General features: G+C 33.8%; 1 pseudogene; it reads left to right on the plus strand.

Moving 5' to 3' along the window:
- Positions 1 to 242: 242 nt before the first annotated feature.
- On the plus strand, positions 243 to 18,825 carry LOC139511076 (chitin synthase-like; annotated as a pseudogene).
- The last annotated feature ends 5,407 nt before the right edge of the window (positions 18,826 to 24,232 follow it).

The following is a 24,232-nucleotide window of genomic DNA, read 5'->3' on the forward strand; positions in this document are numbered from 1 at the left end:
GTCTGAAGATGCTAACTTGTGCGTGTTCTGTTTACTTTTTTCAACGAACATCTAGCACGAATGAATTGATTTCATTGAAGTTATTTTTCGAGACTTTGTATTTTCCGAATATAAAAAATCTTTGTCTATGTGTTATGATCTTGCTAACCTCATTTATGTGTCAGTGTGTTAAGTACTTTAATGCCAAAAGTAAAGTTGGAAGATGTGTTGTACACTTTCCAATATATTTGTCGGCAATTATAATGTCATTTTTACTGATATTAACGTCCTCTTCAGTGATTAATATATCCCACAATTCTTGGGCTAGTACTCTAGGTTTACTCTCTGAAGAAATCAAAGTTAGTGTAGATAATATTGCATTGTATGGAACTGTTGCGGGACTACTTATTCTACCAATATTGCTGGATATATTGAATGACAGAATTATACTGCCGAGTGACTTTAGTATGTATGAAGCCGTTTTAACAACACAGCGTTTATTAAGTAGGACATGTAACACAATAAAAGCAACACCATTTATCAAATCCGCTAATAATAAAAGAAATGTCAGAAGAGTATACATATGTACTACAATGTATCAGGAATCCCAAATAGAAATGGACAGATTGCTGGCTAGTATAAGAAATGTTTCGGTTTCAAAGCTTTTGAAAAGAGAAAACGTTGTTTTAGAATCCCACATATTCTTAGACAATGGCGCTGATGGACAAAATATTAAGGAGTTTGGTCTCCAGTTACTGGGCTTAATTGAAAAAAAAAATAATTACAGATAGAGAAGAAGGAGTCATGTTATGTACATGAAGTATGTTTTGAACTATCGGTCGTCTAATTTTCGGAAGTCATCTGAAAATTTGTCGAATAATTCCTCCTACGCAAGTTTGTTTTCTGTGAAATCCTTGGATTCTTCTAATGAAAAATGCAAACCCAATCGAAATTATTTGACAGTGCCATACAACAAATACAAGCCACTGACAAATGATACTTAATATGAGAATACCAGTGTTGAAACACAGACGACAACCGTCCCTTGCGTCGAAATATTTATAGGCGATACGAGCGCAATTGAAAATCGTTCAGTCACAAATGGATTATCGAACAGTATATACACCATAACAGATTCACAACAAATATACCAAGAAGAGTTTGCATTTGATCGTGACGATTATATTCTGGCAACAGATGCAGATATGACTTTTGTGGATCCAAGTATCATGGATGTTCTACACATGTGTGAATCTGACCCAAATGTTGGAGCGGTCTGTGGTAGGACACGGCCAAAAGGTGTTCATATTCACCCTATTGTTTGGCTACAGATGTTCGACTATGCTAAAGGTAAATTTGTGTATCAAAATTAATATGTTGACCCTAGTGTTAAAGTAATGTCCGTAATCCCGTAAACAGGTCTAACCCCGTCACACATTTTGTATGTTTCTGTAAATTAAGAGCTTATAATTCTGTGTGAGTCATTACTTACTGTCTATCATAATTATGTCCTTTAACGGTTTATAAGTTGTTTAAGGTCTGTCGAGTCAACTGATCTTTACACATTGTAAAAATTGTATATATCAACCTTTATAAAAATTACCTGTTTAAGATTTCCCTTTTTGTTTTGAGAAAAACAAATTAAAAAAGGGATATTTTGGGAAAATATTCCTTTTAATCAATAAAAACCTTTAAGTTTGAATAAATTGTTTGGAGAAATGCTAACCATTACCTTATAGTCACTACAGTTTTTGTTAATAGTTAGGGTTATACCCGCCAATCAAAAGTGTTTCACGTTAGTTGGCGCTGCCTAGCTCAATTGTTGTTGCAGTCATGTCAATCTTTTATCAAATGCACAGTTATTGCAGTGCAATTCGATGTAAAAATTTAATCTTTGTCGTTTTATTACAACCAATATCACATAAAGTCTCTTAACAATTTCACAATTTAACCTTGGATTGAAGCAATATTTTACGAGTGAATATGCTGTAATATATTCTACACGTGTTTTATAAATAAGTATGATCATTATCAATTTGTTGTATTTCCGAAAAACTGATTGCAGACCATTAGGGGCTGTGAACTGTGACTAAAACTTTGGTCTGTAGTTTCGCTGCATAAATGATAATATAATTTTGTTCTTGAATAAATCAGGGTAATTCAAAGCTATACTTGTTCATATATTATGTTGAATACTTTCTATTCTTATTATTTCTCTACATTTACATCATGTTGGTATCAATGATTTTAATAATTAACACGCACTAATGTACTTTTAGATTTCGGACAATTAAAAGTTCACAGAACATTATTGGTTCAGTTATGTGTTGTCCAGGATGTTTTAGCATGTATAAACTGAATGCTGTTAGGGGGATTGTTGACGAATATTCAAGACCAGTAGAAAAAAATGGAAGATATTTTTACAAAAGACAACGGTAAAAAAATTGTTTACTTTTTTTAGTTTATATTTGCATTATTCAATATTTCAGAATTCTTCATGTTTTTCCCATATATATATTTCATAAAATAGTACATTCGGCTAACATTTGCTTCATATATTTAAAATTTTAACTTGTTAATTCTTACATATCATACATTAAAATTTACTTGACTCAGACATTTTTAAGATAAACTGTATACATACTAAGTTAAGTGTGATGTGTATTTTCTTGATCTAGTACAAATTTATTTAGGGGCCAGCTGAGGACCACCTCAATCTGCGGGATTTTCTCGCTGTGTTGAAGATCCATTGGTAGCCTTCGGTAGTTTTCGGCTATTTGGGCTGGTTGTTGTCTCTTTGACATATTCCCCATTTCCATTGTCAATTTTATTATTTATACTTATTTACATACCAGTTTCTTAGATCCATCAATAAAAAAAAATGATACTGTATTAAACAAGACAAATAAACGTTGACTTTTTCAGGTGAAGACAGATGGATGTGTACATTATTGATGTTAAAAGGATGGAAATTAAGATATTCCAGTAATGCTAGAAATACTACGTTCTGCCCAGAAGATACGTATGAGTTCATGAAGCAACGTCGTAGATGGTTACTGTCAGATTATGCAAACGTCATATTGGTTATTCGGAAACTCAGAGCCTTGCTATCCACAAACGATTCATTTTCTGTTCTTTATGCCTTATACTTGGTGGAAATATTTCTTATAATGGTTCTATATCCTGGGTCTACAATCGTAATGATGTGTCTCGGTTTGGAATTGGCGACTGGTGCCCCTCTCATGTTTACAACACCTGTCATAGTTGCCCGATAGTTTTTGCCTACTGTTTGATGTTACTCAGTGATGTTGTCCCAACAGTGCAGTTGATAATTACAAAGAATTTGATCATGGTCTTTGGAGTAGGAACAGTCTACGTATTTGTAGCTTCTACTGTTATTATATTTAGAGACTTAGCAAAAGGTAGGTGCTACACATGTAGCTTGGTGTTGTTTAACTTGCTTACAATAAAAATAACAATTTTGTAGTTTGTGAATAAATATTAGAGGGAAGTGAAAAATGAAACGAAAAGAGGTTATGAAAGTATTTCTGAACTGTGTCTTGCATTAGACATGACTGTAGAAAAAAAATGCTATTTGTAAGCACATGATAGGACCGGTTCGCTAACATCAACCATAACGACAATTCATGTCCTTACAAATATTTAGTGTACATTACATTGTTTGAAAGTTGAATAACGGATTTCTATAATACGTCACTAAAATGAGGGGCACTAAAAACCCTCTAGTTATCTTAAAAACGTTATTGACCTCTTCTAAATAGGTTAAATGATTATTATGATTTAACCTAAAAGTTATAATTCGTTCGAGATTTCGTTATTAGCCAAACACTACCAAAGAACTTTGTACCTAAGGTTGTTACCAAAATAAACACTGCATTTCTTATAGAATGTAGTAATGTAGTACGTCAATTTATGATTACCATGCACTAGAGCAGCAAACAAATATCTCAAAAGACATCGGAAGGTGAATAAAAGAAACAAAGTCGTGTTTTTATTCATAAGTTAGGTTTAACCGATGTCTCTATAGTATTTAAAGCTGAAAATCCGCTACGATAAATTTAACATGGAGTGTCAAAGATCTGCTAGTAATTAAACCTCTCTCAACTATAAAAAACTTATGCATTTAAGGACATGCCTGACTGATGAGATTTGAATGAACAGTGTATGCATCATGCATTATGTATATGGAACTTGCATACCATTAACATAAAGCTAATTGCAAACTAACGTATTTTATATTTAAAGGACCAGTATATGTGTATAAATGATAACGTATATATCAATATCTGCAGTATATTTTATAAATTTTTATACTTCCACAAACTAGGCTTCCAAGATGGACATTTTGAGCACACAGAAGGTATTTTGGTAATCCTTATATTTGGTAGTTACATCTATGGAGCTATGCTATACCCAACAGATATATGGATACTGGTAACGGGTGTCGTCTACTTGTTCTTTATACCGTTTATGAATATGATACTACCTCTCTACGCTATATGTAACATTGTGGACCAATCATGGGGAACACGTGATAATGTAAGTACAATTAAAACACTTGATTTGATTACATTTTTCGAAAAGATTTTTATTTCAATCATCTATGATAAAACAAATTTTATACCACAATTTAAAGTGAGCTTGTAATACAAATACAAATACATAAGAATCGCTTGAATACTCTAATTGTAACGCATATGATAATACATATATCTATAATACTAAAATTACGAGGTCCAATTTATCAGCCGGCATCAGGTAAAAACGACATATCAAAGAATTCAACTTTATATATAGCTAATATAGGACAATTGTGTAGATTAAAAATTACACTACTCCAGACCCTTTTGTTTTCCACATAATTAATATTGCCAATAATTAACAAGTTCCGGGTCGAATCCGGTACCGATACCAATAGTATATTCACCTGTTACCTATTACCTTATCTGTACGTTCCGCATCTAACAGGGGCACCACCAAATGATGTATTTGATTTTACTATATACACGGGTCATAATCACAAAGTCGACACAACTAAATTCAATCATTGTCCAATTGTTCCCTATTGTAGTTTTTTAATTAGTAAGACTTTCTAAGATAACAATACGAATACTAAAAATTTAAACTAAGGCGTATAGGTACAGTTTTCAATTTGTTAGCGGGCATGACGTAAAACAGCGAATCAAAGATTTGAACATTATTGGTCAATGCTGTTGATAAAAAAATACTCAATTCCAGGACCTGAATATTACCAATAATTGAAAAGTTCCAGGTCGACGGGTTCAAACAAAGATTTCAAAGCAGAGAGAACTGTGTATCTTATAATTGGCACGACTTTATCAGATGACAATACCAATACTAAAATAAGGCTTTCGCATAGTTATATACTTTATAATTCAGTCACGGACCCGCGATATCACGGGTGTGCGTTACCTATTCCCTATTCCCAATTCGTTACCTATTCGTTACCTATTCCCTATTCCCTATTCGTTACCTATTCCCTATTCCCTATTCGTTACCTATTCCCTATTCGTTACTTATTCCCTATTCCCTATCGTTACCTATTCGTTACTTATTCCCTATTCCTTATTCGTTACTTATTCGATTTTTTAATATCCTTCCCCCTTTTTAATTGTTTATACTCTTATATCTGGTAATAGTTCTAAATTTGTTGAGGTAAAATGATCTTTTTATGACCTATTTATATGTGTTTGTGCTCAACCGATCCGTTTACTTTATGTTCGATACTAATTTGTTCCTTATTTGATTTTTATACGTTCTACCTTTTAGCTGCTTTATGTCCGTATGTTTGAAGATGGATCTTGGTTCGAAGGGATGAAATCACCGTGTTAGCGCTTGCATAAAAAAAAAGATGTGGTATGATTGCCAATGAGACAACACCCCACAATAGACTAAAATGACACAGAGATTATCAACCATAGGTCACTGTACGGCCTTCAACAATGAGCATAGCCCAAACCGTGTAGTCACCTATAAAAGGACCAGACATGACAATCTCAAAGAATTCAAACAACAAAACTAACGGCCGTATTTCATATACAAAAAAATAAACGGAAAACAAATATGTAACACAAAAACAAACGATAACTACTTAATTTCAGGCTCTTGTCTAGGGACAGGCACATACTAACATAATGTGGTGGGGTTAAACATGTTAGCAGGGTGTACATCGTTTCGGAGCATGCTATTACCTTGTTTAATTCGTTCCATCAGTCGCTTATAATTCGCTTATAATACGTGTATCATACGTTGCACCTTTTAAAACATGATTTTCAATTGTTTTGTTGTCTCTGGCGGTAGATTTGGGTTCTTAGAGGTGATATAACTCTATAAGCGCATATGTACCCGTTCCAGCGCTCGGATAATACCCTGTTAAATATTCGTTACTTATTCGCTTTTAATACGTTTGTTGTACGTTTCACCTTTTAGAAAAGGATTTTTAATTGTGTTCATATCTCTGGTGGTAATAATGTGTTTTTATAGATGAAATACCCCTATTAGCGCGTATGTACCCGTTCCAGCGCTCGGATAATACCCTGTGACTTATTCGTTCCTTATTCGCTTTTAATGCGCGGGGTAAGTATATGTTGCACCTTGAAATAAATCGTTTTTTTAATTATGTTCATGTCTTTGGTGGTAACAATGTGTTCTTAAAGATAAAATGACCCTATTAGAGCGCATGTACCCGTTCCAGCGCTCGGTTTAATACCCTGTTACCTATTCGTTACCTATTCACTTATAATACGTTTGTTGTACGTTGCACCTTTTAGAAAAGGATTTTCAATTGTGTTCATGTCTCTGGTGGTAACAATGTGTTCTTAGAGATGAAAGGACCCTATTAGCGCGCATGTACCCGTTCCAGCGATCGGTTAATACCCTGTTACCTATTCATTACCTAATCGTTACCTATTCATTACCTAATTGTTACCTATTCGTTACCTATTCGTTACCTTTTCGTTACCTATTCACTTATAATACGTTTGTTGTACGTTGCACCTTTTAGAAAAGGATTTTAAGTTGTGTCTATGTCTCTGGTGGTAACAATGTGTTCTTAGAGATGAAATGACCCTATTAGCGTGCATGTACCCGTTCTAGCGCTCGGTTAATACCCTGTTACCTATTCGTTACCTATTCGCTTTTAATGCGCGGGGTACGTATATGATGCACCTTGAAATAAATCGTTTTTTAATTGTGTTCATGTCTCTGGTGGTAACAATGTGTTCTTAAAGATGAAATGACCCTATTATAGCGCATGTACCCGTTCCAGCGCTCGGTTGATACCCTGTTACATATTCGTTATCAATTCATCACTTATTCACTTTTAATACGTTTGTTGTACGTTACACCTTTTAGAAAAGGATTTTCAATTGTGTTCATATCTCTGGTGGTAATAATGTGTTCTTATAGATGAAATACCCCTATTAGCGCGTATGTACTCGTTTTAGCGCTCGGATGATACCCTGTTACTTATTCGTTCCTTATTCGCTTTTAATGCGCGGGGTATACGTTGCACCTTGAAATAAATGGTTTTTTTTAATTGTGTTCGTGTCTCTGGTGGTAACAATGTGTTCTTAGAGATGAAATGACCCTATTAGCGCGCATGTACCCGTTCCAGCGCTCGGTTAATACCCTGTTACCTATTTGTTACCTATTCGTTACCCATTCACTTATAATACGTTTGTTGTACGTTGCACCTTTTAGAAAAGGATTTTCAATTGTGTTCATGTCTCTGGTGGTAACAATGTGTTCTTAGAGATGAAATGACCCTATTAGCGCGCATGTACCCGTTCCAGCGATAGGTTAATACCCTGTTACCTATTCGTTACCTATTCGTTACTTATTTGCTTTTAATACGTTTATTGTACGTTGCACCTTTTAGAAACGGATTTTCAATTGTGTTCATATATCTGGTGGTAATAATGTGTTCTTATAGATGAAATACCCCTATTAGCGCGTACATTTGTATGTACCCGTTCCAGCACTCGGATAATACCCTGTTACTTATTCGTTCCTTATTCGCTTTTAATGCGCAGGGTATACGTTGCACCTTGAGGTAGCACTCCACAGTTAGATGTGTAGTTTCGCATTTTGGCCCCTGTGGATTTTTCAAATATGAGAGCTAGTGTGCAATAAAAATCATTTTTGGATAGCTGAGTATTAAAATAGCCTTTGTATTGGGTTTATATGAACATCAAGGTTATGTAATGTATGTAATATAGGCTGTTTTCTGCATGACAGTCCGTATTTGCATGTCCCTACCATACATTGGTCCGGCAATTATTGTAATGTTTTTTTTCCAACTTTTTATCGCACGAACTTTGTGATTGGATTTTACGAAAAAAATGAGGCAAAAGACACCCATTTTTTATTTGATTATAGGAAGATTTATGAAAACAGTTTCTAAAAAGGTATCACTCAAAGGCATTGAAATTCTAGTTTGATCCAAATTTTGGGGGGATATGTGACATGTCAACCCCCCTTTTTGCAATATTTTATGGTAAATAAATGCAGAATGTTGCCATGGATACACATATAAGGAATTAATTTTCACTCTTTTAACTTTTGAAAATCAAATCTATGGAATATACTGATTACATACATATGCACATGTACAACACAAACAGTTGGGTTAATGTATTAGAAATCCAGGAATAGGAGATGATAAATCATTTTGTGGCTCATTTTTAATTTTATTTTCTAACTGTGGAGTGCTACCTGAAATAAATCGTTTTTTAATTGTGTTCATGTCTCTGGTGGAAACAATGTGTTCTTAGAGATGAAATACCCCTATTAGCGTGTATGTACCCGTTCCAGCGCTCGGTTTATACCCTGTAACTTATTTGTTCCTTAATCGCTTTTAATTCGCGTGGTATACGTTGCACCTTGAAATAAAACGATTATCGATTGCTTTCATGTCTCTGGTGGTAATTATGTGTTCTCTGAGTTGAAAAATAACTATTAGCACATATGTACCCATTTCACCGTTACACTGATACCCTGTTACTTATTCGTTCCTTATCCGCTTTTAAAACGTGTATTATGCGTTGCACTTTAAAAAAAGAAATATTTTTGTGTCTCTGGTGGTAACTGTCGATTCTTAGAGGTGAAATAACCCTAATAGAACATATGTACCCGTTTCAGCGCTCGACTGATACCCTGTTACTTATTCGTTCCTTATTCGCTTTTAATACGCGTGTTATACGTTGCACCTTGGAATAAATCGATTATCTATTGCTTTCATGTCTCTGGCGGTAATGGTGTGTTCTCTGAAGTGAAAAAACCCTATTAGCGCATATGTACCCGTTTCAGCGCAACACTGATACCCTGTTAATTATTCGTTTCTTATTCGCTTATAAAACGCGTTGTAGTGGTTAGTGCATCGGACTACTAACACAATGATTCCTGGTTCGATTCCCGTTCGGGATGAAAATTTCAGGAACTCAATTTTCGTCTCTACCTTGACACCATTTGCGAGTATGGTCCTGAGGAAACGATGATAGTCCGTCGGAAGGGGACGATAAATGGCTGACCCGTGTTAAGAGGGAGCCATATCTCTTGCACGTTAAAGACACCCTTGTAGATTTCGAAAAAGAGTAGGCTGATGCCGCTACAATGCAGCACTCGCACCCGCAAAGTGGAAAGGGATAAATATAAGTTGTAAAACTTGTTTCCCAATCCACTATAAATAAATATGTTTAAATTAAAACGTGTGTTATGCGTTGCACTTACAAAAAAAAAAGAAATATGTTTGTGTCTCTGGTGGTAACTGTCGGTTTTAAGAGGTGAAATAACCCTAATAGAACATATGTACCCGTTTCAGCGCTCGACTGATACCTGTTACTTATTCGTTCCTTATTCGCTTTTAATACGCATGGTATACGTTGCACCTTGAAATAAATCGATTATCGATTGCTTTCACGTCTCTGGTGGTACTTATGTGTTCTCTGATTTGAAAAAACCCTATTAGGGCATATGTACCCATTTCACCGCTACACTGATACCCTTTTACTTATTCGTTCCTTATTCGCTTTTAAAACGTGTGTCATGCGTTCCACTTTAAAAAGAAATATTTTTTTGTGTCTCTGGTGGTAACTGTCGGTTCTTAGAGGTGAAATAACCTTAATCGAACATATGTTCCCGTTTCAGCGCTCGACTGATACCCTGTTACTTATTCGTTCCTTATTCGCTTTAAATACGCGTGCTATGCATTGCATTGCACCTTGAAATAAGAAGTAACGAATAAGTAACAAGGTATAAGCCGAGCGCTGGAACGGGTACATAGGCGCTAAAAGGGTTATTTCATTTCTAAGAACACATTGTTACCACCAGAGACATGAATACAAACGAAAATCTTTTTCTAAAAGGTGCAACGTACAACAAACGTATTATAAGTGAATAAGTAACGAATAGGTAACGAATAGGCAACAGGGTATTAACCGAGCGCTGGAACGGGTACATGCGCGCTAATAGGGTCATTTCATCTCTAAGAACACATTGTTACCACCAGAGACATGAACACAATAAAAAAACGATTTATTTTAAGGTGCAACGAATACCCTGTGCATTAAAAGCGAATAAGGAACGAATAAGTAACAGGGTATTATCCGAGCGCTAGAACGGGTAAATACGCGCTAATAGGGGTATTTCATCTATAAGAACACATTATTACCACCAAGGATATGAACACAATTGAAAATCCTTTTCTAAAAGGTGCAACGTACAACAAACGTATAAAAAGCGAATAAGTAACGAAAAGGTAACGAATAGGTAACAGGGTATTAACCGACCGCTGGAACAGGTACATGCACGCTAATAGAGTCATTTCATCTCTAAAAAGACATTGTTACCACCAGAGACATGGACACAATTGAAAATCCTTTTCTAAAAGGTGCAACGTACAACAAACGTATTATAAGTGAATAGGTAACGAATAGGTAACGAATAGGTTACGAATAGGTAACAGGGTATTAACCGAGCGCTGGAACGGGTACATGCGCGCTAATAGGGTCATTTCATCTCTAAGAACACATTGTTACCACCACAGACAAGGACACAATTGAAAATCTTTATCTAAAAGATGCAACGTACAACAAACGTATTATAAGTGAATAGGTAACGAATAGGTAACAGGGTATTTACCGAGCGCTGGAACGGGTACATGCACGCTAATAGGGTCATTTTATCACTAGGAACACATTGTTACCACCAGAGACACGAACACAATTAAAAAATGATTTATTTCAAGGTGCAACGTATACCCTGCGCATTAAAAGCGAATAAGGAACGAATAAGTAACCGGGTATAAGCCGAGCACTGAAACGGGTACATACGCGCTAATAGGGGTATTTCATCTATAAGAACACATTATTACCTCCAGAGATATGAACACAATTGAAAATCCGTTTCTTAAAGGTGCAACGTACAACAAACGTATTAAAAGCGAATAAGTAACGAATAGGTAACGAATAGGGAACAGGGTATTAACCGAGCGCTGGAACGGGTACATGCACGGTAATAGGGTCATTTCATCTCTGATTACACATTGTTACCACCAGAGACATGAACACAAGTGAAAATCCTTTTCTAAAAGGTGCAACGTACAACAAACGTATTATAAGTGAATAGGTAACGAATAGGTAACAGGGTATTAACCGAGCGCTGGAACGGGTACATGCACGCTAATAGGGTCATTTCATCTCTAAGAACACATTGTTACCACCAGAGACATGGACACAATTGAAAATCCTTTTCTAAAAGGTGCAACGCAGAAGAAACGTATTATAAGTGAATAGGTAACGAAAAGGTAACGAATAGGTAACAGGGTATTAACCGAGCGCTGGAACGGGTACATGCGCTCTAATAGGGTCATTTCATCTCTAAGAAAACATTGTTACCACCAGAGACATGGACACAATTGAAAATTCTTTTCTAAAAGGTGCAACGTACAACAAACGTATTATAAGTGAATAGGTAAGGAATAGGTAACGAATAGATAACAGGGTATTAACCGAGCGCTGGAACGGGTACATGCGCGAATAGGGTCCTTTTATCTCTAAGAACACATTGTTACCACCAGAGACATGAACACAATTAAAAAACGATTTATTTCAAGGTGCAACGAATACCCTGTGCATTTAAAGCGAATAAGGAACGAATAAGTAATCGGGTATTATCCGAGCGCTGGAACGGGTACATAATAGTTGTATTTCATCTATAAGAACACATTGTTACCACCAGGGATATGAACACAATTGAAAATCCTTTTCTAAAAGGTGCAACGTACAACAAACGTATTAAAAGCGAATAAGTAACGAATAGTTAACGAATAGGTAACGAATAGGTAACAGGGTATTAACCGAGCGCTGGAACGGGTACATGCGCGCTAATAGGGTCATTTAATCTCTAAGAACACATTGTTACCACCAGAGACATGGACACAATTGAAAATCCTTTTCTCAAAGGTGCAACGTACAACAAACGTATTATAAGTGAATATGTAACGAATAGGTGACGAATAGGTAACGAATAGGTAACATGGTATTAACCGAGCGCTGGAACGGGTACATGCGCTCTAATAGGGTCATTTCGTCTCTTAGAAACATTGTTACCACCAGAGACATGAACACAATTAAAAAACGATTTATTTCAAGGTGCAACGTATACTTACCCCGTGCATTAAAAGCGAATAATGAACGAATTAGTAACAGGATACGGGTACATACGCGCTAATAGGGGTATTTCATCTATAAGAACACATTATTACCACCAGAGATATGAACACAATTGAAAATCCTTTTTTAAAAGGTGAACAAACGTATAAAAAGCGAATAAGTAACGAATATTTAACAGGGTATTATCCGAGCGCTGGAACGGGTACATATGCGCTTATAGAGTTATATCACCTCTAAGAACCCAAATCTACCACCAGAGACAACAAAACAATTGAAAATCATGTTTTGAAAGGTGTAACGTATGATACACGTATTATAAGCGAATTATAAGCGAGTGTTGAACGAATTAAACAAGGTAATAGCATGCTCCGAAACGATGTACACCCTGCTAACATGTTTAACCCCACCACATTATGTTAGTATGTGCCTGTCCCCAGACAAGAGCCTGAAATTAAGTAGTTATCGTTTGCTTTTGTGTTACATATTTGTTTTCCGTTTATTTTGTTTTGGTATATGAAATACTGCCGTTAGTTTTGTTGTTTGAATTGTTTGAAATTGTCATGTCTGGGCTTTTTATAGGTGACTACACGGTTTGGGCTATGCTCATTGTTGAAGGCCGTACATTGACCTATAGTTGATAGTTTCTGTGTCATTTTGGTCTATTGTGGGGTGTTGTCTCATTGGTAATCATACCACATCTTTTTTTTATGCAAGCGCTAACACGGTGATTTTATCCCTTCGAACCAAGATCTATCTTCAAACATACGGACATAAAGCAATTAAAAGGTAGAACGTATAAAAATCAAATAAGGAACAAATGAGTATCGAACATAAAGTAAAAGGATCGGTTGAGCACAAACACATATAAATAGGTCATAAAAAGATCATTTTACCTCAACAAATTTAGAACTATTACCAGATATAAGAGTATAAACAATTAAAAAGGGGGAAGGATATTAAAAATCGAATAAGTAACGAATAAGGAATAGGGAATAAGTAACGAATAGGTAACGATAGGGAATAGGGAATAAGTAACGAATAGGTGGTAACGAATAGGGAATAGGGAATAGGTAACGAATAAGGAATAGGGAATAGGTAACGAATAGGGAATAGGTAACGAATAGGGAATAGGGAATAGGTAACGAATAGGGGATAGGGAATAGGTAACGAATAGGTAACGAATAGGGAATAGGGAATAGGTAACGAATAGCGAATAGGGAATAAGTAACCAACTTGACGTCCATGCAAACTGCCACTGTACCAAAATTTCTTCACCTACCAAAAATTAAACGGAAAATGAAGAAACGACGAAAATTTAAACAAGGTACATATGTTTGACATCTTCATACGTAATTTGTAATACAATTTTTTGTCAAAGCATACAGGAAAAAACTTAAAATTGACACTCATAATTTTTAAACACCCTCTTTCCCCTCCTTTCTAACAAACAAGGCTTTATATTTGTGTTATGCATGTATATATTTGTAGAAAGGGAATCTTCGATAGATTTGATTTCTAATGGTCAAAATGGTGAAATATAATCCTTTTTTAGCTCACCTGGCCCAAAGGGCCAAGTGAGCTTTTCTCATCACTTGGCGTCCGTCGTCCGGCGTCCGACGTCCGTCGTCGTCCGTCGTTAGCTTTTACAAAAATCTTCTCCTCTGAAACTACTGGGCCAATGTTTACCAAACTTGGCCACAATCATTATTAGGGTATCTAGTTTAAAAATTGTGTCCGGTGACCCGGCCAACCAACCAAGATGGCCCCATGGCTAAAAATAGAACATAGGGGTAAAATGCAGTTTTTGGCTTATAACTCAAAAACCAAAGCATTTAGAGCAAATCTGACATGGGGGGTAAAATTGTTAATCAGGTCAAGATCTATCTGCCCTAAAATTTTGAGATGAATCGGACAACCCGTTGATAGGTTGCTGCCCCTGAATTGGTAATTTTAAGGAAATTTTGCTGTTTTTGGTTATTATCTTGAATATTATCATAGATAGAGATAAACTGTAAACAGCAAAAATGTTCAGTAAAGTACGATCTACAAATAAGTCAACAGGACCAAAATGGTCTGTTGACCCCTTTAGGAGTTATTGCCCTTTATAGTCAATTTTTAACCATTTTTCGTAAATCTTAGTCATCTTTTACAAAAATCTTCTCCTCTGAAACTACTGGGCCAAATTAAACCAAACTTGACCACAATCATCATTGGGGTATCTAGTTTAAAAAATGTGTCCGGTGACCTGGCCGACCAACCAAGATGGCCGCCATAGCTAAAATAGAACATAGGGTTAAAATGCAGTTTTTGGCTTATCACTCAAAAACCAAAGCATTTAGAGCAAATCTGACAGAGTAAAATTGTTAATCAGGTCACGATCTATCTGCCATGAAATTTTGAGATGAATTGGACAACCCGTTGATAGGTTGCTGCCCCTGAATTTGTAATTTTAAGGACATTTTGCTGTTTTGGGTTATTATCTTGAATATTATTATAGATAGAGATAAACTGTTTACAGCAAAAATGTTCAGCAAAGTAAGATCTACAAATAAGTCAACAAGACCAAAATGGTCTATTGATTTCTTTAGGAGTTATTGCCCTTTATAGTCAATTTTTAACCATTTTTCGTAAATCTTAGTCATCTTTTACAAAAATCTTCTCCTCTGAAACTACTGGGCCAAATTTATCCAAACTTGGCCACAAACATCATTGGGGTTTATAGTTTAAAAAATGTGTCCGGTGACCCGGCCTACCAACCAAGATGGCCGCCATGACTAAAAATAGAACATAGGGGTAAAATGTAGATTTTGGCTTATAACTCTGAAACCTCAGCCTTTAGAGCAAATCTGACATCGGGTAAAATTGTTTATCAGGTCAAGATCTATCTGCCCTGAAATTATCAGATGAATCTGACAACCTGTTGTTTGGTTACTGCCCCTGAATTGGTAATTTTAAGGAAATTTTGCTGTTTTTGGTTATTATCTTGAATATTATTATAGATAGAGATAAACTGTAAACATCAATAATGTTAAGCAAAGTAAGATTTACAAATAAGTCAACATGACGGAAATGGTCAATTGACCCCTAAGGAGTTATTGTCCTTTATAGTCAATTTTTAACAATTTTCATAAAATTTGTAAATTTTAAATAACATTTTCTACTGAAACTACTGGGCCAAGTTCATTATAGATAGAGATAATGGTAAGTAGCAAGAATGTTCAGTAAAGTAAGATGTACAAACACATTACCATCACCAAAACACAATTTTGTCATGAATCCATCTGCTTCCTTTGTTTAATATTCACATGGACCAAGGTGAGCGACACAGGCTCTTTAGAGCCTCTAGTTTGGTGTAACCATGGCAACACTCTGCATTTCTTTGATACAAAATATTGCAAAAAAGGGGGATGAATATGTCACAAAAGTCCCCAAAATTTGGTCCAAAGGAAAATTTCAATCAATTACAGTAATACCTTTCCTGAAACCATAGGTTTATATCTATCAACTGGTCCAAAAAATATCATATGCATTTCTGCTCGTTTTTCCATAAAATTGAATTGAAAAGATCGAGCGCAAATTTTTTGTTGATAAACACTACAATAATGGACCAATGAGCGGTACAGATAGGAAAATACGGACTGCCAAACAAATAAATGGCCTATAAAACATGCTAAAAACAATCTAAATGTTCATACAAACCAACTAAGAAGGCTATATTATTCTTCAATTATCTAAAAATCAATTTTATTTTACAAAAACTTTCATATTAAAAAAAATTCACCATGGCCATAATGCGAAACTAAACTTCTTACTGTGTACTGCTACCAAAGACCTCCCCCCCCCCCCCAGTATTGGACGGGGTTCTTGTTGCTCAGTCACTAGTGTTTGTTTGGTGGTCTTTTTTTTTAGCCAAAGCGATGTCAGTTTATTTTCGACATTATCTCTGGTATCTTTTTCGTCTCTCTTTTTTTTTTTTTTTTTCTTTTTAATATTAAACATATTTTATTAACAATCACCTGTTACATCAACCCTCAGTTGCCCAGGGAAGCAACTAAGGGGGCCCCAATTTTTACAGTCTCATTTGTTGGGGAAAAGCAAATGAGAAAAAAACTCCCACTATAAATTAACATCAACCTTTATAAATATTCGTCTCTCTTTTTCGTTAACTCGTATTGTTGCTTTGCTTTCTGTTAACGTTTACCTGCTATATTATAATTTGTATTAACAAAAATGATACGTAAGGAAGGACTAAACATAAAGTCATCATAATTCTACAATGTCTCGTGGTTCGGGTTAGACTAATTTTGCAATATTGTTTATGACTGTATGAGAAATGGCAATGCTAAAGACTTTATGATTGGCATGAATGGTCTTAGTAAATCTTTCACGTTCTTTGTACAATGTAGAAAAGTGATGAAACCTAATTTTCATCAAACTTATTCAAGATCATTTATTTTACACAATGTTTACATGTACATTGTGCTAACATGCCTTTTCGGTATGATTATTGGATCCCTAGTATAAATCATCCGAGTAATAGAGAAACGCTAGAATTGTATCAAAAGAATTTCAAATATATGGAAATGATATTTATATTTCAAACTAAGGAATAAAGACGAAATTTTCAAACTGAAATCAATTTAAGGTGCCCGCTAGCTATTTCAATTGTCCCATGTAATGGAATGGAATGATGTTTTCAATGTGAATATAATGAATTTTAAATCATGTTGCAATTAAAAAATCATATCATGGAAATACTTATATATTTAGATTCATTTGAAAACTATCTGTTTTAATAGATCTATCTTTTAAATAAATATCAATATGAAGCATAGCATTTTTTTTGTTATTCCTGTTAAGTCTGATATCATCTAACGTTGATTAAGAACATTTGAAATGAGGATATTATTGTATGCATGTTTTTTCATTTAACAGGTTCTAATTTTTTGTTCTTTTTTACTTAATCATTTTTCTTTTCATTTTGTTGAATTTTGTTCAAATTTTAATGAAATGTGTTTGTTTTTTCAGTTGACTCTACGTCACTTAGAAGTTTGAGTGCTTCATCTGTTAGTTTGAGTGACTATAACCAAACTGAATTTGAATTCTGGGAGGAACTCGTCTCCAACGTTGTCGGATCGTCCGCATCAAAAGGATTATCAAACGAAGACAGGATATTAGGATTGAAAAGATTGAGGAAGAAGGCGTTATTTTTCTTTTCTATTGCTAATCTGATCGGCATAATGGCGCTTGTGGGTCTTTATGCGTTTTTGTTGCAGACTTTTAATAGTAAATCCACATTTGTCATTGTAATGGCAGTAACTCTAGGGTGATCGCCCCTTATTCAAATATCCGGTGGTACTGTTGGCCCAAGAATATAGTTCCTTTTAATTAGAGTGTATTTTTCCTTAATTTTTTTTCTTTCCCTTCCTCACTCATTTCTTAGATTTTTTTTGGTGGAAATGAAAGAAGAGAGGTGAAATAAATTTTTGGATGTTGTATTTTAACTGATTTTGATTTGGAATGAGTGATTAGGCCAAGTGCAAAAAGGTAATATTTACAGTTTTCGGAACATCTCTTGACTTGTCAATAGGGGTATGGATGTGTATTGGCTAAATTTGTAAGATGTGTGACTGCAATCTTTCTGAATTTTGGGTATATTTTTGGACTAATACTATACATTGCACACACAAAAAAATTGACAAAAAGATTCGGTGCAATTTTTTTAATGAGACAAAAAGTTATAAAGAACTGATAGAGGAATTAATTGTGGTCTGTGGCCTGGGTACAGAATTGATGATACATTAAATCGTATAGGTCGATGGGTTAATAATATAACGTAAAACTTAAGAAATCAGCAAAACTATAAGGATGTATATGGGTATATTTTACTGTTGGACGTATTTTGTAACATATTGATTACTTAGTCTTTTATCATTCATATTGAATTTCATATGTCTAATTATCGTTTAAAATTTTATCTTTATTTGTGGAAAAAGAGACTATCAAAATTAAACACAAATGCATATTAATCTTGAATACTTCAGTGAACCCGGTATGTCTTCCAAACATTTATTGGGGGAAATGTTTCTGTGATAAACTATATGTGAAATATTTTTATAGTTCTTTATTTTGAATTTCTTTACAATACAATAATATATGCATTTGTCTATAAAAGAAGTATACAAAACATATTTTATAATTATGAATTGTCAGCGTCAGTGCTAATATTAAATAATTAAAAAAACACAGACAAAACAAAAAAACAAAATTAAAAAATTAAATAAAGAACAAAAATGTTAACTAATATTCATATATCATTAACGTGATATGTATAGACTTGATTATTATAAACTTAAAATACTCCAACAATGTAAAAAATTCAAATTTTTATTAAACTAAATATTTCATAAGTAGTGTCCTTACAAACAACGTCAACGTTGTCATGCTGGGTGTTCAAAGTGCTCCTCGAAACCTCTTTCGAAATGATGAAAATCAATTTTATCAGCAATCAAAGCCGGTCTTTGAAATTAGTGTTAAGCAACCTATTCTACAGGTGGCGTATATCAAATGTGCGTACTAAAAAATATTTGATTTTTTTACACTTGACACAAGTATTCCCAATTCGAAACTAAAAACCAATTTAAATAAAAATGATCCTGCTATATATTCAAATATATTGTCTAAGGGAGGAATAGTTCGCACTTTGAAAAAAAATCCAACCAAAAATGATATCATTGCTACCACTGCATGCAATAATCCTCTATCTATCAAGCACCAAATATGAGACTACAAGGGTGGATTTTCTATAAAATTTCTATATGTTTAGCATTCAATCAACACAAGGGTACATAATCCCCAACTACGACATTGTAAGCGCAGTGTTCTTCATTTAATTGACAGGGTAGATAAATTGAAGCCATATACATGTAAACAAACAATCATGTATTAAGATTACGCAACATTAAACAACACAAAATAAACTGGAACACAAATGTTTAAGAACAACTATAAAATGCAAGGTTTCAAAACCAATATCAAAGTGTTAACTGTTGTCTTAAAACACACTGCAATATCGGAAGAAATTTGTTATTGAACAAAAATTCTACTCCTTAACCTTATGTTCGTAGAGTTTCGTCCGTCCATAAGATGTTGAGAAACCTTTTTCAGGAGAGTTGAGGTGGATTAACATTTGTGTTTTTTTCAAAAATCTGGATGTGATTTATATCATTATAGGAACCAATTAGCATTCAGAGGAACACTATTATAGACGACTATACGGTATGGGTTTTTTCTGATTGCTGAAGGCAGTACGGTTACTAATTGCTTACATGAACGTCATATGAACTAGGTGACTATTTTTCTCATTGACAATCATTCCTATAATATGATGTATTATGCATAAGAATATAGATAGATACGATTAGATTTTTTGGAAGACTATTAATAAATAGATTGAAAAGTATACTACCGTAAAGTGGCAAATTGAAAAATATAAAGACTGTCCGAACGAACAATCGCACTTGATATTAGAGGAAACAAACATATGACTTTACTGAATGGGTTTTGATCAATGTTGAAGGCCAATGAGTTGTCTCATTGGCAATCATCTAATTTTTACAATAAAAAATATACGGTTGAAATTAGAAATAAAAAAATATACGGTTGAAATTAGAAATAAAAAAATATACGGTTGAAATTAGAAATAACTCCCAGATTACTACGTTTTATTTAGGGGAAGAGGTCGGGGATATGAATTAGGAATTAAAAAATTCAAGTAGTTATTTCTTACGTGTTTTCTTAATCTATTAACACATAAATGCAAATTACATTTTGTAATGTATGACAGTGAACGTGCTTAATTAGATGTACTAGGTTTTAAATTGCAGCATTTATTTCAGGATACACCCAGAAATGGTTATGTTATCAGTTAAACATGATCATTAGAGATCAACCATTTGCCTCTTTTGCTTGTTTTGCAGGAAATTGTTATTGTGAGAAACCATTGCATTCCTAATATGTACAGATCATTGTTTTATCCACGCCTTTCCATTTACAAAAAAAAAATTAAATGTTTCCTTTTCACTTTTTTAACCTTATGCATCATGCAAATACTTAAATTAGTATGCACAATAATTTAGTATGAGGACAGTAAGGCATTTATGTTTTCAAATCAAAGTAACATGAATAGTTTTTTGTTTGTTAAACCTGAGATCATCATCTAATGATTGAGGATACATACACCCTGTGCAAACACGAGGAAATTGACAGCGAACTTTGACGAGGGAGCTACCGGTTATGATCAGTAGAAGTTTACCGATCGTTTTATCTGTTGTTGTTGTCATTACAAAATCTTATTGAAACTAAATACTTTGTAAAGAGATAAAGTTTGCCATCTTCTGTCCTCTGACTACAAACCGTATTTCATCCTAACTTGTAAGTACAGTTTCATTTGTTTAAAAGAAAACATAATTCTAAATTAATTGTATAGTTATTTATTCATCTGCACAATTTAACATGTTTATATTATATCAATTATAATTGTGTAAAATGTTGAAAATTTATATCATTTTTTTAGTTTTAAAACCCTCGGTTTTTAGTGTGACTCGTGCTGCTGTTCCATTTGACCAATTTACACTTGTCTTTTGATTAATGTCTTTTTTCGTTTTCCTAAAGATTTTGTATTTCCTTCTTCCCTCTATTTTCTAACTCCCTTTGTATATCTTTTTATTTATATTATTGAAAAGATGCCTTTTATTGCTAAACGAACAAGAAAGCTAGTATAGTTTGATCAGTTTTGGCTATACAATTGAAATCTATAGATTTGCTTCGTTCGTAGTTTTATGAAATAAATTGTGACAATAAAATATATATGTGATATCAAAAATGAAGAGTTACACAATTTAGCTATTTGGAAGATATAGATGTCAGAAAAATATTCTCATCATAGATCTTACGTGTACAGGGATAAAAATATTGAATGACAGACGCTCGTTTTGCCTACAAAAGACTCACCAGTAACGCTCGAATCAAAAAGCTTAAAATAGTACGAACTTAAAGAGCATTTAGGACCTAAACTTCCGAAATATTTTACTATATATAACTAATATAATAAATTAAGATGAGGTATGATTGCCAATAAGACAACTCTCCACAAGAGAACAAAATGACACAGAAATTAACAACTATAGGCCACCGCACGGCCTTCAACAATGAGCAAAGCCCATACCGCATAATCAGCTATAAAAGTCCCCGAAATGACAATGTAAAACAATTCAAACGAGAAAACAAATGGCCTAATTTATGTACTAAAAATGAACGAAAAACAAATATGTAACACATAAGCAAACGACAATCACCGAATTACAGGCTCCTGACTTCGGACAGCCACATACATACAGAATGTGGCGGGGTTAGACATGTTAGCGAGAACACAACCCTCCCCTAACATGGGACAGTGGTATAACAGTACAACATAATAACTAACTATAAAAATCAGTTGAAAAAGGCTTAACTCATCAGATAGATAAAAATACAAGTGGAAGTGGCAGGGTACTTGTACATCCCCAAAACAAAAAGACACTAGGTACATTTCTTAGGTAGTTCAAAGCCACTAACAACTAATAAAAAAAATCATGCATCTAAGACTAAATAAGGTCATTTATCCATGAAAGACGCTTTTGTGGAAAATGTAAATATTTTTTAATCTAAGGACCGCTAATTGAATATCTAAGGCTTTTTTTTTTTAAATAATCAAGAATGCTTTAAATAGTCTTGCATCTAAGCCCTTAAGAATGAAAATTTAAAACTCAAATTGAGTGTGTAAATGTTTGATAAACATTCAAGTAAAGAAATTACGAAGTAAATAGTAAATATTCTGATTTAGTTTTACATCAACACATGACATCAACAGATATTAAAAAGAAGAAGCACAAGTTTGAATAATATAGTATTTTTTAGAGGGGCTGCATTTGAATTTTCTATGTAATAAGCATTGAATCTTATGGTAAATTTCAACAGCTCTATTAAGTTCATTAAAGATACATAAAATTACTGTTATTAAAGTACTATGAGAGCTCAACCACACCCTATTATTGCATGTATTGGTAGATTGTCAAAAGATGTTCAGAAGAAAAAATGCGAAAAAATATTAGAAGAACAATTTATAGGTCTTTTCTCATGTAGGGGATAGACCCCATTGATTCTAAATGATGCTTCGATATTTTAATGGTAGTAGAGTGTGCCATTCTTGCCGTAAAGAATGTACCCATTTTAATATAACTTTGACTGAAGTTTAGTTCCTATAGTTATATAAAATATTTAAGAAAGAATGACCAATATGCATACGTATACACAAATCAGGTGAAACTTCCGATGTTCATTTGGGAACTTATTTGAAAGGTGAACTTTCAAATTAATTGGTTTATTTTAATTATATTGACCATTAATAATTTTAGATTCTGAATAGCATATTTATATATGATATTGAAACAATGATGTGTATAAATACTATTAATCCATTTCTGCAACACTTACCACATGTGAATCCGGATTACATAACATGTGGTACCTGTCAACTAACAAATTTTAATTTGAAATTATGGTGTTTGTATAATTGGTGTAGATGGTAAGGCCAACATTATTTTGGTGTGTTTTGTCGGGCTTGGATGTAAGACTGTAAAGTCTCTCTGATATATAAAAAAGATGTTGCTCGCAAACGATTTTTTTTACAAGACCATTCTAAGCTACCTTTGTATATAGTAACTTATAATAGACTCAAAACAATTTGACTCTTAGTTATCTAGCGCAAATGATCCTTTTTAAAATTATCACAAATCATGAGCAGTTAGTTGATTTTTTTCCATCAAATTAGTAGGACAATTAAGCATTGCGGTAACGATGTTCAACAACAGATATGTCATTCTATGTTTTGTAACTTTTTCCATGTATTACATGTATTTTTTTGATATTTCGAAAATGTGGTGTTATTGACAAAAACTTGATAGTCTCTATTTAACCCAACAACAAGTTTAAAAGACAATGAGTGACTTAGAACTTGACTATTTGATGTATATAACTAAAATGACTATTGCATCTGTGTGGCTTCCCAATACTACTGTTACCTTGTTTATTTAAAAACATTTTACTTAAAATAATGTGGGACAATCAGAACTTTTTATGTGGGACAACCAGAACTTTTTATGTGGGACAATCAGAACTCTAAAATTTAAAAAAGTGGGACAATCGGGAATAACCCTTAATTACATAGCCAATATAGTAGTTTTTATACAGTATTTATAACAAAAAAAGGAAGGACAATGGTGCACATAAAATTCATAAATAATATTCATACACATACTACTTGTAATTGCTTCAACAAATAAGAAAACTCACACTAACACAAGTTATAGTCAAGTAATATCAAAATCAAAAGCACGGGCCAAGTTATCTAGCAAAAGTTTTTTTATTCTATTAAATTTGTTTTGGGATATGAGATGGCTTGAAATTCAAATTGAGACCCAAGCTACTTTTTATATCATGTA

The sequence above is a fragment of the Mytilus edulis genome, chromosome 2 (assembly GCF_963676685.1).
Source record: "Mytilus edulis chromosome 2, xbMytEdul2.2, whole genome shotgun sequence".
NCBI classification, from domain to species: domain Eukaryota; kingdom Metazoa; phylum Mollusca; class Bivalvia; order Mytilida; family Mytilidae; genus Mytilus; species Mytilus edulis.